Source organism: Odocoileus virginianus, chromosome 27 (assembly GCF_023699985.2).
Source record: "Odocoileus virginianus isolate 20LAN1187 ecotype Illinois chromosome 27, Ovbor_1.2, whole genome shotgun sequence".
NCBI lineage: Eukaryota > Metazoa > Chordata > Mammalia > Artiodactyla > Cervidae > Odocoileus > Odocoileus virginianus.
In genome coordinates this window covers 5,427,426-5,444,141 of record NC_069700.1, presented here as the reverse complement: position 1 = coordinate 5,444,141, position 16,716 = coordinate 5,427,426, and the positions used below count along the sequence as shown (strand labels likewise).

At 44.4% G+C, this 16,716-nt stretch overlaps 1 long non-coding RNA gene across 5 annotated transcripts in view; it reads left to right on the top strand.

Moving 5' to 3' along the window:
- LOC139031605 (uncharacterized) overlaps positions 1–12,747 on the top strand; it is a 94,773-nt gene extending 82,026 nt beyond the window's left edge. For 3 of the 5 annotated variants that reach the window (XR_011484106.1, XR_011484103.1, XR_011484104.1), the window contains one exon: positions 1,125–1,929. This is a non-coding gene — a long non-coding RNA (uncharacterized lncRNA). Of the gene's footprint in view, positions 1–1,124; positions 1,930–5,904 lie in introns of those variants that run through there. The other 2 variants (XR_011484107.1, XR_011484105.1) reach the window with 2 other exon arrangements.
- Positions 12,748–16,716: the final 3,969 nt, after the last annotated feature.

Genomic DNA, 16,716 nt, shown 5'->3' with positions numbered 1-16,716 from the left:
TGTCCAAAAAGAACATGGAAGAATGAAGATATATATATATATATGTATATTTAAATCTAGTAAAAATAGTAAAAAAAAAAAAAAGTGGTAGAAATAAGTTCAAATATATCAGTGATTATAGCAATGAAAATGAATAAATTTGCCTAATAAATGACAGAGATTAACAGACTGATTTTTTTAACCCAGCTACTTGCTGTTTGAAGAAACCCTAAGCAAAATCGAAAACACAATCACACAGAAGATCAAAAATTACAAGAAAAGTGGTATCAGTCAATTGATAACCAAAGAAATTTTGAATAACAATATCAATATAAGGCAAAACTTTCAGGCACAACACTAATAAAAATAAATTTGGTTGCCATTTCCTTCTCCAGGGGATCTTCCCGACCCAGGGGCCGAACCTGCGTCTCCCGCATTGTAGACGTACACTTTACCATCTGAGCCCCCAGGGAAGTCCTATTGAGTACTACATAATAGTAAAAATAAAAATCCATCAAAAGATAATAAAAACAAACACATACTTTCAAAGCTTTTACATGTGCTCCTAAATAATTCATGGGGAAAACCAGAAATCACAATAGACTTTGCAAAATATTCATGTATTTTATGTATTTGGAAGTTGTCATTTCAGAGGCATAGAAATATATGACAATTATAAAATATTTGCGACAGAATAGAAGTATTACTTTAAAAAATTGTTAAATGTAGCTAGAATGTTGTCAAAGGTTAATATATAACTTTAAGTAAACCAATTAAAAATGAGTGAATTAAATTTACATCTTACGCTAGAAAAGAAGGACAAACCTAATGAAATTTAAAAGAAAGAAAAAAGCAGAAATAAATAATATACTGAAAACAGAAGCAGTAAAAATGATGAACAGAATCAATACTTGTTTTTTAAACAGCTTTTTTGCTAAAATATAATTCACATACCATAGAGATCACTGACTCGAAGTGAACAGTTCAGTGTTTTAGTGTATTCAAACTGTTGTGCAACCGTTACCACAAGCTGATTTTAGCATAGTTTTGTCCCCCTTAGCCCCTTAGCATTTACTAGGCAATCAGTCACAAGCTGATGGTCATCAGACAACCACTAATCTACTTCCTTTTTCTCTACAATGTAGTTATCAGAAAACATTCCAGAAGGAAAAGCCCAGGTCCAGTGTTGTCACCGGTACATTCTAGCAAATGTTTAAAAAAGAAGACCTATCCTTCATAAATTTTCCCGAAAAAGAAAACGTAAGGGGACACTTTCCAACTTACTGTACTAAAGCCAGCATTACCCTGATAGCAAAACCAGACAAAGACATAACAAGAAAAGAAAACTCTACATGCAAACTCTATGACTTAACAGGAAGTTTTTGCATCACACCTCCTCAAGAGTTAATGTAACCAGAAGCAAGAAAGTTAGCCATGAAGAATAAGTGATGGATGCAAAGACCTAAGATTTCTGAAAAGAGGTCGTTTTGATTTGCCCACAGTGACATAAACTGGTGATGCCCACAGATGGGGCTTCCAGAAATGGGCGCTGGCCTTAGATTCTCTTCCTAGCTACAGCACAGTTTGGAAGCTCCTCCCTTCGAAGGAACTGCACTAGATTCATGAAGGAGAGCAAGGCTATCCCACGCTCAACTGTCGAATTAAGCAAAGTCAGGGTTGATTCAATGGACATGAGTTTGGGCAAACTCCGGCAGATGGTGAAAGACAGAGAAGCCTGGCGTGCTGCAGTCCATGGGGTTGTGAAGAGTTTGAAAACTTAGCGACTGAACAACGACAACAGGATTGATTCATTTCCACCCTCAGCGAATCTTTCCTCATGATTACCCCATAGCAACCCAGTAACCCCAGTTCACCTCTTTTTTCTAGGTCACAGTCTCTCAAAATCTTTATTTGCATTAAAGTTGAAATGAATGATCGAAATATAAAGAATGTTTCAGTCAGACAATGTGCATTTTATCAGAGATTTGAGTTTACACCTCAAGACTGGAAACTGATTCTTCCTGTCATCAGACAATTAATTGTATAGGGAACAATTCAAAAGGCAGGATCATGTCAGTACAGAGGGCCTCTGGATTTTAATGCAATCCATATACTGAGAATCTACTTTAACTCTGAGGTCAAATTCTAGGTTTCCAGAAACATAAAGAAGGAAGCACTCTAACTCTATGCCTATGTGCATAGAGTTCCTGAAATTTGTCTAGGATGGACACAGCAGAAGGGCTCCCCTGGTGGCTTAGTGGTAAAGAACTTGCTTGCCAATGCAGGAGACACAGGTCCGATTCCTGGGTTAGGAAGATGCTCTTGAGAAGGAAATGGCAACCCACTCCAGTATCCTCGCCTGGGAAATCCCATGGACAGTGGAGCCTGGAGGGCTACAGTCTGTGGGGTCACAAAAAAGTCTGGCGTGACTTAGCAACTAAACTGACCAAGATTATTGAAAATCTCTGTAGATACAACCTCAGAAATACAGTAAATAACTTTTAAACTCATTAGTTTCAATCCATGGGACCATCAAGCGGACGTTAAATCTTTAAATGACTTAGAAGATGTTTCTAGTATCTGATAACCAGTCACTTTGAATCGTGAGTATTTGGTACTATAATCACCACAGAATGTGTGGCCAGGCCTCCGAAAGCCCTATGTCCCTCATTTACCTCTGAGATTAAGAGCATCCATAAGACAGGCATTGTGTTTGCTCCAGGACCATGCAGCTCTTAATTCCCGTTGGCACCATCTGGACTAATTCCACTTTAAGACCAAGTAGGTGAAGTCTTCTAATCACTGGCCAGCCTCTTATCAAAAAGTCAGATCTCTGTAACTACCAGTGACTTTAATCCCACCCTTGCAATGCCATGTAAAGTGTTGGTCCTCAATTTTTTCATTAGAAAAAGAGCAGAGGGCTGAAATGTAGGAAATCTGCTGAGTCATAAGATTGAGCTCATGGGTTAAAAACGGGGACAACTAAAATACTACATGAATGGTGGTGCAAACAATTTAAATTGCTATTAATGTCTTTAGGTTACAAAAGTAGGGCATACCCCAGAAGAAAAACAAGAAGGAAGGGAGCTCATATGAAGGTGAACATAAAGATGGAAGCAGAAAAAAGGCATTTCAGCTGAGGATTGTTTCCAAGAGACAGCACTGGGAGACAGCTTTTTTATTTTATTATGTAATAAAAGGAAAAATGGAGTTTTTTTTTTAAATAAGGATCAGGCCAAAGGAGTTTTTAGGATGTGTTATGAACTCATTCACAGAGACATCAACATATTTTAGGACAAAACTGTCTAAAAATAACTTGCTCCATCGGCCTAGGACATTTTTCAGTCTTTTGCCAAGAATCCATTTAATGCATTTTTTTTTCAGGCAATTTTCTGTGGCTTTTATATCTCATACTCTTCTATAAAGAAAACTCATATGCCCAAGTGGATGTGAGCCCTGTCATATTGTGAGTAGCTAAGATGCTAAGACTCATGATGGGATTACTTGTTTCCCTCTGGCCCAGGACATTTATAAAGATCAATTAACTCAGTTAAGCTACTCTTAAAGCTCCCTTCCTTTCTGTCCCCAAGTTCCACCATATTTCACTTATGCAGCGAGCTAGTGCTCAGACTCTCTGCCTCTGTGAAGCACATAGTGAGTGGACAAGTTGAGGAAAGACTAGGAAATAGTAGGCAAGTAGAGAGTTCCAGCCAGGGACTCTTAGCCTTGCTTGGAGGTTATGCAAGTAAGTATGTGGAAATATTTAAATCTAAAGGGTGAAGCTGGCCTGTCTTCATTAGGCATTAGTCAATAATAACACACATTAATGGTAGTCATGTCAGGGACTTCTCCGGTGGTCCAGTGGCTGAGACGCCACGTTCCCAAAGCAGGGGCCCCAGGTTCGATCCCTGGTCAGGGGACTAGATCCCACCTGCTGCCACTAAGAGTTCGCATGCCCCAACTAAAGATCCCGCATGCTGCAAGTAAGACCCAACACAGCCAAATAAATAAAGTAAATAAGTAAATAAAAAATAAACAACAAAACAGTACTCATCATATTGTGACCTTGCACTTCTTCACATTATCACAACTCTAATACTTATTGGTGCAAATTTTTAACTGTAAGACTCAAAAGGTCAAGGACTACATCTGTCTTCTTTGTCATATTTGGAGATATTCAGCACTTAGGAGATAGTCAATCAACATTTATTGAATAAATGATCACCCACTGTATTACTGCCCTTTATATATCTGTCTTTTCAGCCAAAATATGAATTCATTGTTTTAGTCACAAGCATTTGTTGAGTTCCTGCCCTGTGCCAAGGAGTTAAATACTAGGGACGGAGTCATGAAGAAGATAGATGTGGTCCTTGCCTTTGGACATTTATAGATATATTTTTAACTCTGCAGAAACTGTGTTTTTGTTTTTATATCTCAATTCCTGGCAGATACCAACTATGCAATGCTTGCTGAATGAATAAGTGAATTAATGGATACTCTGAACCTGATTATCAGCTGGTCTCTGTTCTTGACACTTTTCCTAATCCTGTGTGTTTGGAATGACCAAAAGGCTAATGGCAGAGGAAAAATGGGCCACAAGCCATGGAATTTCTGGCTGGCAGCGAGCTGGACCAAACAATAATCACCCACTAAGCAAAAGTGAGGCAGGAAAGTCCACGATGGGATATTGGCAAAAGGCTGGAAGGATGATTCTAGATACATGGCATCTGGCAGGCTTGGAGCAAAAAGATGGGAGAAAAATTACAATGTCAGTAGAGTAAGGAAGGAAGGAAGGAAAAGGACCAATGTGAGATGAGATCTACCCACTTTTCACTGAAGTTTTTTTTATTTAATGTCTGTCTCCCACTTTGCATTGTGATCAGAGCACCCCTGGTGCCAATTGCGGCAGCCATGCTTTCTTGGTGAATGAATGAAAGCTCAGGCAGAGTAGGCTCAGAGTCTCAGAATCACAGCTCCTGGAGTGAATGAGGCCAGGGCACCTGTTCTGTAACACACCTCCTGTGATTGGCTCTGGAGCACACCTTCTCCAGATAAGCAGGAAACCTTGAGAGAAGGTTCTTAACCTAGATATTCCAACCAGTCACCAGCCCAAGACATCCCAAAACTGTAAAAAACAAAAAGGCATACCACAGGGAGCTCAGCTTGGTGCTCTGTGATAACCTAGAGGCGTGGGATGGAGGCTCAAGAGGAAGGGACTATATGTAGTGGAGGAAGGTATGGGGTATAGGAGGGCTGCGTGCGTGCAGGCTCACGCAGTCACTCACGCATGCCCATCTCTTTTGTGACCCTGTGGACTGCAGCCCACAAGGCTCCCCTGTCCATGGGATTCTCCAGGCAAGAATACGGGAGTGGGTTGCCATGCCCTCCTCCAGGGGATCTTCCCAACCCAGGGATCAAACCCAGGACTCTCACATCTCCCGCATTGGCATTCTTTACCACTAGTGCTGCCTGGGAAGCCCAAAAGAAGGGCTATAGGTACCTTAAGTGAAGAGGTAATGCCTTTAGGGAGAAAAAGGAAGCAAAAATTAAGGGCCTTGAAGACATCAAAGATAAATATAGGGGCAAGTTCTACTGAGAGCAGGTGTAATGTTATACCTTTCATGTCTCAGTGAAAGGTGATATCCCATAACAACTATTAATAAACGCATGATCTCAGGAACCTGAGTTTGAATCACAGCACCGTTGATTTTGGACAAGTCAGCATCTTGAGGGTTCAGTTATTTTGTCTGGACACAAGCATATGGATGAGGACCCTCTCCTAAGGTGTTGAGAGTACTAAATGCAGGAATCCCTGTGAAGCACCTGGCGTGCATTATGTGCTCGGTAAATATTAGTTGTTACTAATACTCATGTCAGTGACTTGGCAGGAGGTGTGTTCACCATTGGGCTAATCTTTGATACCAGAGATTTGGAGGAGAACCAGAGGAGATGCGGAGCCCCCGAGAGGACCTCCCTGAGACGTGTCCACGCAGACCTGGGCACCCGGGTGGCACTCAGTAAGTGATGACTTTTCTTCCTTCCACTTGGTCATCTCCCTGTTTCTGTTGAGAGTCAAGTGCGCAATCCTCCCTGCTTATAGCTTCCCTGTGCCCATGAAACCTTTTCTGGTTTGGAGGTGGCTGAACCCAGCCCAGCAACGACACACCAAAGGAAAGTGGTCAAAATGCAAATGGGAGTTTTCTTTTTAAAGAAATGCATATTTTAAGGTAACCATCCACATCAGAATGTGGTTCACATGAGAATCTAATCAAGCACAGATAATGCAAAGTTGTAAAACCAGATTTTTTTCTTCTTCTTCGTTGAAAATTTTGAGAGCCCTGGGGCTCAGAAAGGCGAGGGGCAAATTGCCTCCCGGCCTTGCACGCAGATCCAGGAAGGAAGTGAAGTCGAGCGCCCTTGGGCCACCTCCTTCCCCTTTCCCTTCCCCATTCTACTCCCCAGGCCTCTGCCCCCAGCTCTCCGGGCACAGAACTGTCCACAGTTTCCCAGCCACAATCTTCTCTCAAGAAGGACCTGAAACTCATTTACATTAAAACACAAATAAGGACCACAACTGAGTGGCCCAGTGTATATCAGCTGAACTACTCACCACTCCCAGATTGCTCACAGATAATGTTCAGACTGAACTGATAATGGTCCTTCCAAAAGGTGATTCCCTTCCACTGCTCTCAGCCTCAGGAAATAAGAGAGATTGTCCTATGCTGGTTCAAGAACTACTCAAAGATTTTTATTATTCTGCTTTGGAAACTGGGGCTGTGCAGTGAAGTCCCTGAACTGGGGAGGATAGGAGGACTGGCTGGAAGTGGGCAGAGAGAGAATGGCTTTAATTTTCCCATGAGAAAGCCAGGGAATAGTGATCAGTAGGTAGCTGGATTTATGATTTTGGAGTTCATGACAGATGCATGCTAAGTCACTTCAGTTGTGTCCAGCGCTTTGCGACCCAGTGGACTAGAGCCTGCCAAGCTCCTCTGTCCATGGGGATTCTCCAGGCAAAAATACTAGAGTGGGTTGGCATTTCCTTCTCCATTCAGGAGAGATCCCAGGGCTCAAAAATAGATATAGCAGTCAACATGTGGTAACCAGTGTGGATTCAGTTTCCCTAATCCATTCCTTTTCTAGATGACTATCTCACATCCTGTCCTGTCTCCTTAAACCTCCATCACCTCCTCCCCAGACTTCAGTCTTGGCTGATGACCTTCTTTTCTATTTCACAGAAAAAATACAAGGGTCAGCAGAGGTCATGCACCCACTCACACCCTCATGCCTGTCACCTGCCCTTCCTTCATCATGAGAAGCTATTACCGACTTTGTTAACATTTGTTAAGGGAAGCGCAGAGCGCAGGATGGTGATGGAGGTTCAACAAAAGACCACAGGAAACAGTGAAGCTGCTTCATTACCGTGGATCCTGGAGGAAGCACAGGGCATGGTGCTAGGGGCCACAAGGGGAGGTCAGGGTGGGGTGTGGCAGAGAGGATGATGGGACCTGGGGCACGTGCCTCTATGAGGGTCACGGTGGGAGGGCCTTGGGGTTCCCAGGCAAAGGCCAGATTGGTCAACTCAAACCAAAATGAGTGTGGTTTTGGTGAGCACCACGGGGTCTTATCAATGGGGCATGCGAGAGGAAGGCCCTGGGAGACAGGGGAGCCTGCTGATCACAGGCTTGCTGGGGAAGTCAGATCAGGAACTCACATTTGCCTGTGACTCTGCAGGCCGCTCTCTAGGGCATGGGTTTGTATGTGTCCGTTTAAGGCGCCCACGGGCCACTTGGCCAAACAACATGAAGGCTGAGGCAGCGATGCCGCAGACGTTTAACACACTCTTGACATAAGCCAGCCCCCACCCCCCATTACTTCTTCGATCCCGTCCCTTCGCCTTCTTCAAGACCTCCCTCCGATAAGTCACTCGTCTCTCCTCGTGTCATAAAATCTCCCTGTTAGATCATCAACTATTGAAGCACATTAGATTTCCTGTCTTAACAACAACCAAAAAAAGCCTGCCTCAACCTTTTACCTTCTTTTCACTTTCACCCCGTTCTTCTGATTTACAGCCAAGCTCTTGAAGAAGTCGTCTGCCCTGCAGCCTCCAACTTCTCTCCCCCTTCCTTCCCACCTATGGCTGAAACTGCTTGGTCAAGGCCACCGTGGGCCCCCGCATCCCTGACTCCAGCGGGCAATTCCTGGTCCCTGTCGGACTTCCCTTTCAGCAGATGACACCCCCACACCCCCCACCCCGTCCCCGGGCGCTCCTCGCTGGTCTTTCAGGACACCCCGTGCTAACTTTCAGCTCAGTCGTCCTCAGCCTCCCCTGCTGGGAACCCGCCTCTCCCAGCCTCTCCACTTCACATGCCCAACACTCACGTGTCAGTTCGCTTCCCTTTTTGAGCACACGCCCTTGGTGATCTCACCAGTGTTACTGCTTCAAATGTCACCTTCAAATGTCACCCTGAAGCCCGTGACACCCAAAGGTCTATCTCCAGACCTCTCCCCAGCGTCCGCCTTTGTATATCCTACTTGCTTCTCAGTAGCTACACTCAGGGTCTAAGAACCTTCTAGAATTTAACCTGGGCTTCTCTGGTGGCTCAGTCCACCAGGAATGCAAGACATGTGTTCAATCCCTGGGTCGGGAAGATCTCCTGGAGAAGGAAATGGCCACCCACTCCAGTGTTCTTGCCTGGGAAATCCCATGGACAGAAGAGCCTGATGGGCTACCCCCTCCCACCATGGGATCACAAAAGAGTCAGACACAATTTAGCAACTAAATCACCACCACCACCACCACCAAAACTTAACCTGCCCTAAATCTAACTCTCTGTCCCACCCCACCATGTCCCTGATAGCCTTCCTCATCTTTTAAAATGACCACTCTTTCTTCCACTTGCCAGAGTCCAAACCTTTGGCCTTAACCCTGGTTCCTTTCATTCACTCCCCACATCCAACAGATGGATGATAGTAGCAATTCTATAGAAAGATAGAGTAATAGGGAGAAAAGCTGGAAAGGACCCACTGGCTGTATCAAAGCATTTTGGGAAAGCTGAGCACCAAAGAATTGATGCTTTTGAACTATAGTGTTAGAGAAGACTTGAGAGTCCCTTGGACTGCAAGGAGATCCAACCAGTCCATCCTAAAGGAGATCAGTCCTGAACATTCATTGGCAGGACTGATGCTGAAGCTGAAACTCCAATACTTTGGCCACCTGATATGAAGAACTGACTCATTGGAAGAGACCCTGATCCTGGGAAAGACTGAAGGCAGGAGGAGAAGGGGAAGACAGAGGATGAGATGGTTGGATGGCATCACCGACTCAATGGACGTGAGTTTGAGTAAACTCTGGGAGTTGGTGATGGACAGGGAGGCCTGGCGTGCTGCAGTCCATGGAGTCGCAAAGAGTCAGACATGACTGAGCGACTGAACTGAATGATTACTAGTAACTGTGATAGTGACACCTCCACCTGGAAGCCTCTGTAAGTCTTCATATCCCAGTGCTTATCAATTAGAATCCAAGCTGACTGACTGGTCAGTTATCCAGCCATTTAGATTTGAGCAGCGGAAAGCAGCCTGACTTTGGGGAAGGAAATGACATTCATTGGACAATCCCTATGGGCCTGGCAGAGTGCTCGGTATTTTGCAAATGCTAATGTATTTGATCCTCAGAGCAACCCAATGAGATAGGTACGATTTCCCATTTTACATCTGCAGAAACTGAGGTTCCAAGAGATTAACCCAAGATCTTGTAACTGCTCAGTAGCAAGGTGGATACTGGAACCTCTGTCTTTTGGACTCCCTACAAAAAATGTGTATGTTGAGGAATGTTTCTCCTGTCCCTCATGTGTCATCTAGAAACTCCACACTAATGCTGACTTTTTGGTTTCTTGTCCAATAGTTAATACTTTCTTGCTGCTAACAGAACCGAATTTTCTTTGTGTATGGGGCAGCCCTGTGCTTCAGCAAAGACAGCCTTCTCCTAATCCCCAGAGGCAATATTTGACTAGCCTAAGCAAATGATGCCCATCTCATTTGTCATGCTGCTTGATCAACTGAGGAACAGGCTTGAGATGCAATTCTGCTTCCCAAGACTTGAGGGCACATCTGCTGGGGAGTGGGACCCAAAAGGGGGGCTATTTTCATTTGGCTTTATTTATTTATATACTTATTTGCATTTGGATGTGGTTGAGAAGGTACTACCTAGAGCTATTGCAGCCACTTTGCAGTTATGAGGGAACCAACCACCTGAGAATAAAACTGACATGAAGGTATTTCTTGATCTACCCCCAGATTTCTTGCTTAGGGAGGTAACAAGCATTTATTGTTTCAAGCCAATTTAAGTTCTATCTTTACATTATTTGTAGACAAAGCAAATAATATACACAATATATTCAGTATCTATTTACTCACGGGTTTATCCCCGGATCCTAACACAGTGGTAATTGCTAAAAAAAAAAAAAAAAAGTTTTGTTTGCCTGCGTGAAGAATGTTTTGTGCTTCAGAGTAAAGATGAATGAATTCAATGAATTATCATGGGGTACAGAAAATCAAGGTGACAACATGCCACTGGCATTCTCCCTAAAAGCACAAGAGGAGAGGAAAAAGAGCAAACCACGTAGAAAAAGCCCTGCTCGTGTGTAACATGGTGACATCCCAAGGCCTGTCACCAGGGGAAAGTATTTATGCTAAGACCTCTGTCAGATGGCCATTTCCTCACATGTAATTCATTGAAATTTGAAATCAGTTTCTGTCCCTGGTTATCGAGGTTCACACTAAAGGGCAGCCTAGGCTGTATTCTCCGTCAGGAGGTGGCCGTGTTTGAGATTTGTGTTGGCATCTCTGAGCTGTGACCACAGCACACATTTTTGTGGAAACTCTCCCTTGAAACTTCCGCGGCAGCATTCTTCCATGAGGAAGGGGGGTGGTGGTGGCAGGCTTCGGCACGCCCAAGAGAAGTTTTCTCCTTCTGAAACTTGTTTCGACTCATTCTTTCCAAATTAATGAGATCACTTTCCCCTTTCAGAGCAAATGCAGATGGAGAAACAAAAGGGTGAAAATTTAGAAACTTCAGGGTCCCCTTTCCAAAGCCTTATTTCGCAAGGCCCTATGTGGTTTGTGGGAGCAACTTGAGGTCCTGGTGACTGATAAATATGATACAATTTTAGAACTTTCATAAGCCTGTGTGGCCTCTTTGTCGAAGATCAGCAATTAGGACCTTAAAGAACTGAAATCAATTACCCAAATCGTTTTTGAAATGTCCATATTCAGTATTAGTTCTGGGCCCTGTTCTCTTCCCCTTGTTCAGCCCCTGCTTACATGCTTTCATTCATCAAGATTCATTCCATGTACCCAGCATTCATTCACTGTCCCCAGGGGTCCACAGGGAAGATATTCCAGCCTTGGCTTTGGAGAAAAGTCTCTCTGTGACCACTTGCTCATGGCCCTATTCTGAAAGAGGGGACCCAAGGTGATTCCTTACATACATACAAATCATCACATTTGACCCTGTCATCCTGGCTGATGGAAATAGGAGGGGGCAGTTTTGAAGATGGCCATCCATAAGCTGACCAGCAGCCAAAGGGAGCCCTTTATGGGACAGGGATGTCCAGGGTCCTGTCGTGACCAACGGACTCCATCAGATCCTTTCTCTTAGGAAGCAGGAAGGTGACACCCAGAGAGAAATACAAGGGACAGAAGGGTTCAAAACCAAGAGACTCATGGAGAGGAGGCAGTGGGCTAAAGCCATGAGTCCGTAGAGTTTAAGATTAAGAAGCTGAGCGGGGCACTGGGGGAGGCTCAACAGGGTGTGAGAAGTGTCAAGGCCCAGAAACAGGCAGTGGCTTCCTGCGGTGCTGTGGGCAGCTGTGGCCGGGTATCGGTGAGATCCTGGTGTCTGTAGACGAGGACAAAGTGTCAGTTCCTGGGAGGCTCGTCCCACGTTTACGCAGGCTCTTTGCTATTCTTCCTTACGTGCCTTTATCATACATCTTCATTCACTGAAAATCTGATTGTGTCAGACTCTTGCCATCTGAAAAAACTTAACTGCTATTTAATATTTACAAACTTTGTGATCTTGGGTAACCTCCTTGAACACTAGATGTTCATTCTCTATGTGTGAATGGCCCCCAACATGTCCCTGTCCTAATTCTAGGAACCTAAGAATATGTTCCTTTGTTGTCATTGTTGTTTAGTCGCTAAGTCATGTCCAATTCTTTGCAACCCTATGGACTGTAGCCCACCAGGCTCCTCTGTGCATGGCATTGCCCAGACAAGAATATTGGAGTCGGTTGCCATTTCCTCCTCCAAGGGATCTTCCTGACCCAGGGGTCAAACTCATGTCCTGCTTTGGCAGGCAGATTCTTTACCACTGAGCCATCCAAGAAGCCCTATATTACTTTACATGGCCAAAGGGATTTTGTGAGTCTGACCTTGAATCGGACTCCTGTATTATCCATGAGAGTCCAAGCTAGTCACATGAGTCCTTAAAATGAAATAGGAGAACTTTTCCCAGCTGAGGTCAGGGAAGAGGTAACTATAGAACAGTTACAGAGATTCAACGTCACTGGCTTTGAAAATGGAAGAAGGGGCCAGGAGCCAAGGAATATGGGCAACTTCTAGAAGCAGAAAAAGGCAAGGAAACAGACTCTCCCCTAAACCTTCCAAAAGAATACAGCCCTGCCAACATGATAACTAGCTCAGGAGACCTGTGTTGAACTTCTAACCTCCAGAACTACAAGATAATAAATGTGTTTTTGTCTTAAGCAATTAATTTTGTGGTAATTTGTTACAGCAACAGTAATAAACTAATTCACTATAATATTGCTCTACATATATATGGAAAACATTTAAAAGAATTACACATTCCAGTGTAACACTGGTTATGTTGCCTTTTTGAATTATTTACTTCTTCTGTGTTCAAAAATGAGTATATGTTCCTTGTGTTATAAAGAAATTATTTTGTATACTTTTAGTAAGATTATTTGGTAAATAGTAAGTTCAGCAAACATTTGTTGAGGGTATTTTGTGTACTCCTCATTTAGATCATGCATATACTTTGGTCTTTGTTAGGCCTGATGTAGTGCATTGTGGCAGAGCGCAAGGTCATGTTGATAGGGCTCAAAATCTACTGAAGAAATTTAAAAGGAGACTCTGTTATTTCACAATCCATCAGCCTCACCTGAAGTCTAAAAACTGTTAGGCTCATTCACAACCTACCCAGTGTCTACAAGGGAGGACTATTAACTGGTATTAGAGTTACCAGTGCAGCAAATGAGACAGTGAGACTCCTTGGAAGGTACTTGTGACCCACTTAAGCAAAGGAACTTGGCTTTGGTGAGTTAAAAATGCAGAGCACCCCCGCAATACCAGTTCTCACTTGAGCAAGAATTTCTCAATCCTTATCACGCCTAACCATCTTCAGGGCTTTGAATGGCCCTAAACCTAATTTGGCATTTGGACAGGACAATAGGTGCTTTGCATGACTTGATTAGAAAATAATGCAAAGCTGTTCCCATTAGGTCACTTTGATCCCCAGCTGAGCCAAATTCCCTGGACAGGCCTCCAGCCAAAATACACCCCAGAGGAATGAAGGAAATAGAACAGATTTCAGGAGTAGACATCTTAGCTCTTTTCATCAAGTCTTTATTCATCAGATATTTGTTGGATATTGTAACCTTATCCCCAAATGCCCATGTGCATAAGAATTAACTGGTAGGGTTCCACTCTCCAGAGAAACTGATTCAGCAATTCAAGGACAGCCCGGGTATCAATATTTAACCACCTGGTGGGTGATTTTGATGCAAGACTTCTACAGACCACTTTGCAAAATGTTTGGTTTGGTCTCCAAAATGAATAAGGCACAGTTCCTCACCATCGGGAGCCTGGAAGTCCAAGGAGGCAGGCGCACCATGGTGATCCTATGCGATGAGCATAGAAAGAAAGAAAGTGAAGTCGCTCAGTCGTGTCCAACTCTTTGTGACCCCGAGGACTATAGCCTACCAGGCTCCTCCGTCCATGGGATTCTCCAGGCAAGAATACTGGAGTGGGTTACCATTTCCTTCTCCAGGGGATCTTCCCGACCCAGGGATCGAGCCCGGGTCTCCCGCACTGGAGGCAGACGCTTTACCCTCTGAGCCACCAGGGAAGCCCATGATGAGCATAGTAACAGTAGTTTTAGGGTCAGTGAATGGGGGAAAGATTCTCTGTCCGGGGAGGAGAAGTCGTGAAGGATGTTGATGAAAAGAGAAGGAGGAACAGCATTCTGGGCGGGGGGCAGGCTTTACAAGCCCCAAGTCATGAGGAGACGTGAACTAGAGGGAAGGGTGAGCAGTGAGCGTGACTCTGGGTGCGGATAACAGGAGAGAATCTGAGAAGAGCGCATGGGTCTCGACTCACCAACCAAGTCATTTCATTTTATTTTGTAAGCAACAGGGAGTTGGTGGAGGTATTTTTTCTCGGTTTTTTGCTTGTTGTGTTTTGGGGTTTTTGGCTGCACAGGGTTTTCATTGCAGCACGTGGGCTTAGTTGCCCCACCACATTCATGGAGAGTCAGGGGCAGAAGGCTTGCCCCAGGTCTACGTGGGAGCAGAGGAACCCATCCAGAGAGAAGTAGAGTGAAAACAACGTGTGAGGTCCAGTGGTGAGACCTCGGCAGCAATAAGCAGAGGAGGTGTGCTGAACCGTGAAGGAGGTGAACCGAGATGACCAGGGTCCCCCTGCTAGAGGGTCTGAGGGGAGAGAGGTGATGGGCCGTTGTGAATGCAGCAGAGACAAGTCATCGTGATGGCTTTGGGTTTCACCCTCTAGGATGCCATGGATGATGGTCGCAGGGACTTACTGCATGCAGAGGGCAGATGGCAGGAAGGCAGTGGGGAAGAAGGGCTTGGACCACGTGGGGGTGAAGGCATGCAGGGTAGACGACTCTTTCAGGAAAGCTGAGCGTCAAAGGAAGGACACCCCATAAGAAGGGTAGTATTAGGAAGGCAGTATGTATTAGGGTTCCTACAAGACTGTGGGCACAAGGCTTTTGCTGATGAGATAGGAAAAGTGGTGGTAAAGATAGAGGAGGGACGAGTTGGATTTCTTCTTAGAATTTCTATTGTCTTAGAGTAAAATAATTATGTAAAAACGAAAGGGGAAAACAAACAGACATGCTAGTGTCTTAAGCACCAGGAATAAGTAAAAAATATTTCTAAGTCTTCAGAGTAGGATTGTCTCAGTATGGGACAGTGGCATAGAGGCTGCTCTAGAGTTAGAAGAAGGAAATGTTCAAGGAAAAGGAAAGAAAAAGAACCAGCCATTGTAGAGAAAAAAGAGTCCGTAAATGATCTTAACACACGGCAGTCCCTCCCTGGGACTGGGTCGAGATCAGGGCAGCAGACCTGCCTCAGGAGTTGCATGATTGGACTTGATTTTTTGGTTAAGTGATTGTGTAAGCAGAAAGGAAACTCCAGAAAAATCACTTTATCAAATGACTGACCAACCTTTGGTATCTGATCTGGGAATCTCTACTGAGGGGCAAACCAGTTGGACATAAACCCACCTTTCTGTGTACTTAGAAAACAAATGATCTAAAGTCAGATAGACAGAGCAGTCTAATCTCTTCAGGCACTGAAGACAGCAGTGTAATTTTATTCCTTATATTCTCACGTATAAGATGTTGTTTTCAAAGTCCTATTTCATGTGAAACCAGAAGAGCAGTCTGTAGAGTTCCTTCAGAAACTGAGCTTAATGTGACAGTTTCAGTCTTGTGTTCTGTTTGTGTAGAAGAGCACGCTCAAGGGTGAGGCTGCATGCGTGCACACTGCAATCTGAGAGTGGTTACGTGTATTCACACAAACGCCTGGCACACAAATGTCTTAGAAGAACACACACTGAACAGATAGCAAGGGTTCCCTGTGGGCAAAGCCGAAGAGGGAACTGAAATGAGGGCTGATGGTCGGAAAGCATTTTCGTTTTACCTGCAAGGTTAGTTTTTTACAATCTCAACGTATTAGTTGCATATTTTACATTGATTTGTAAAAAAAAAAAAAACACCCTAACATTGCAGGTAAAACTAAAATGCTTTCCAACCATCAGCCCTAATTTCAGTGATTTTTTATTTTTATTGTTTGTTTTTTTTTTTAATTTTCAGCGGCACGGTGTTTTCTTGGCTGTGTGGGCTTCCTCCGGTTGCAGAGAACAGGGGCTGCTCTTCGCTGCGGTCATGGGCTTGCTTCTCTCTGCGGTGTGCTGCGTCCTCTGTGATGGCTTCTCTTGTTGCGGAGCACAGGCTCTAGGCGCGTGGGCTTCAGTAGTTGAGCACACGGGCTCAGCAGTTGTGATGCATTGGGCTTAGTTGCTCCTCGGCATGCGGAATCCTCCCAGACCAGCAACTAAGCCTTGCCTGCATTGGCAGGTGGATTCCTTCCACCAGGCTCCTCTGTCCATGGGATTCTCCAGGCAAGAATACTAGAGTGCGTTGCCATGCACTCCTCCAGGGGATCTTCCCAACCCAGGTAGAGAACCCAGGTCTCATGCACTGCAGGTAGATTCCCTACCATCTGAGCCACCAGGGAAGCCGCCTATCCACTGCACCACCAGGGAAGTCCTAATGGTATGTTTTTAAAATTAATTTAAAAATTATGGCAAAATCAGCACTAACACGATTTTCCTCATTATTTTTTGGAAAGTCCAAGGTGGTTATCATCTAGTAGAGGAGTAGGGGACTAAATTGTCAGTCTTGGAGAAAGGTTG